This window comes from Myotis davidii, unplaced genomic scaffold (assembly GCF_000327345.1).
Source record: "Myotis davidii unplaced genomic scaffold, ASM32734v1 scaffold1773, whole genome shotgun sequence".
Classification (NCBI taxonomy): Eukaryota; Metazoa; Chordata; class Mammalia; order Chiroptera; family Vespertilionidae; genus Myotis; species Myotis davidii.
The window spans coordinates 201,376-203,665 of NW_006284099.1; the positions used below are offsets into that span (position 1 = coordinate 201,376).

General features: G+C 38.1%; 1 pseudogene; it reads left to right on the plus strand.

The window, feature by feature from the left end:
- The window catches only part of LOC102756619, a 12,898-nt pseudogene extending 11,837 nt beyond the window's left edge, over positions 1–1,061 (plus strand).
- The last annotated feature ends 1,229 nt before the right edge of the window (positions 1,062–2,290 follow it).

Below are 2,290 nucleotides of genomic sequence, written 5' to 3' on the forward strand. Positions count from 1 at the left end.
GGCTATAACCTTACACTTAGTTTTGGCAACTACATCTCAGTGTTGACCCACACTGAGTTTTCTGTCAATTAAAACTTATTTCTCTTTAACATGTGAATTTTGACCCATGGTGTAAAGAAAAAACCCTTTGAGAAGATACTGAGACAGTATCTTCAGTGTTCTTGTGGCTATCAGTAGGGAACTCCCCAAGCCTGTTGCTTTTTCTGTATTCTTAATTTCTATTAATGGCATTACCATCTATTCAGGCTTAGCTTCTTAAAAAACAACAACACTCAGAATACATAGCATATATAGGTAACTATGTATGTAGGATTCTATAGATATAAATATTTGTGTCTGTTAAATGTCATAGGATGCTACATACTAAATCTTTGTTATGGAAGAATATATTTTTATCTGACCAAAAGGAAAAAATCAGTGTTGAAAGAGACCACAATTCCGAAGCCAGAGTGGGGAGGGGAGAAAGAAGATTCCAGATAGGCATCAGAATAGCATGGAAGTCGGGAACAAAGCCAAAAAAAAACGTGGCTATAGGGGAGACCTCCAGCTCTTGTGGTCTTTCCAGGTAACCTCCTCAGTCCCCCCAACTCTGGGCTGGCTCCTCAGATCTTGGCCAATATGGAGCACACTTTAGTCAATCAAGATGGATGGCATGCAGAATGGCCTGATGGGCAACATCATCAACCACTTCAAGGAGAAGGCATTCCATTTCGTGGCCATGAAGTTTCTTTAGGCCTCTGAAGAACTCCTGAAGCAGCTCTACATTGATCTGAAAGACCGCCCATTCTACCCCAGGCTGTGAAGTACATAAATTCAGGACCTGTGGTGGCTTTGGTCTGGGAGGGGCTGAATGTGGTAAAGACAAGGAGAATGATGTTTGGGGAGGCCAATCCAGCAGATTCTAAACCAGGCACCAGGAAGGCTTTTGCATTCAAGTTGGTGGGAACATCATTCACAGCAGTCATTGAGTATAAAGTGCTGAGAAAGAAATCAGCCTATGGTTTAAGCTTGAAGAATTGATTGACTACAAGTCTTGTGCTTTTGACTGGACCTCTGACTAAGAAGTATACAAATCACCAGTTACTTTCAGCTCTGCTTGGATGTGTCCCTGGACACAGCTCTTCATTCCACTGACCTGGAAGCAATAGGATCAATCTTTCTTTTCTAAAGCTTATTTACAATAAAGCCTTTGGAAACTGGGGGAAAAAAAGGCTATAAACATTCTTGTACAAGTCTTTGTGTGAAAAAAATACTTTTAATTCTTTTGGGTAAATTCCTAGAAGAATGGTTCAATAATATGGCAGATATATAGTTAATGCTTTTAAAATTAAATATATTGGAGTGACATTGGTTAATATAATTATATAGGTTTCAAGTGTATAATTCTATGACACATCATCTATTGCATTGTGTGCCCACCACCCAAAATCAAATCTTCTGTTGCTATACATTTGGCCCCTTTTGCCCTTTACTACCTCACTCCACCCGCACCCCCCTTCCCTCTTGTAACCACCATACTGTTATCTGTGTCTATGAGTTATTGTTTGTTTGTTTTTCTTGTTAGTTCATTTGTTGTTTTCATGTCCCATATATAAGTGAAATCTTATGGTTCTTGATTTTTCTGTAGGACCTATTTCACTTAGCATGATATTCTCAAGATCCATCCATGTTGTCACAAATGGTAGTGTTTCATCTTTACTTATGGCCGAGTAGTATTCCATGGTATCTGTACCACACTTCTATCTAATCATCTATTGAGGGACACTTAGGTTGTTTCCATGTCTAGGCCACTATGAGTAAGGCTGCATTGAACATAGGGGTTTGTATATCTTTGAGAATAAATGTTTTCAAATATTTTGGGTAGATACCCAGAGGAGGGGCTGCTGGGTCATATGGTAACTCTATTTTCCATAGTGACTGTGTCATTTTATATTCCACCAGCAGGGTATGAGGGTTCCAGTTCCTCCATATTCTCCAACAATTGGTTTGATTTATCTTTTAATTTTAGTAATTTAAACAAGGGAGTAGTGGTATCTCATTATGGCTTAAATTTGCATTTCCCTAATGATTAATGATGTTGAGCATCTTTTTATGTGCTTATTGCCATCCATATATCTTCTGTGGTAAACTGTCTGCTCAAATATTTTACCTGTATTTCATTTTAATTGTGTTTGTTTTTTATTATTGAGTTTTGAGAGCTCCCTGTAGTTCTGGATTAAGTTCTTTATCAAATACATGATTTGCAAATATTTGCTTCCATTCTGTGGCTGTGTTTTCATTCTCTTAACAG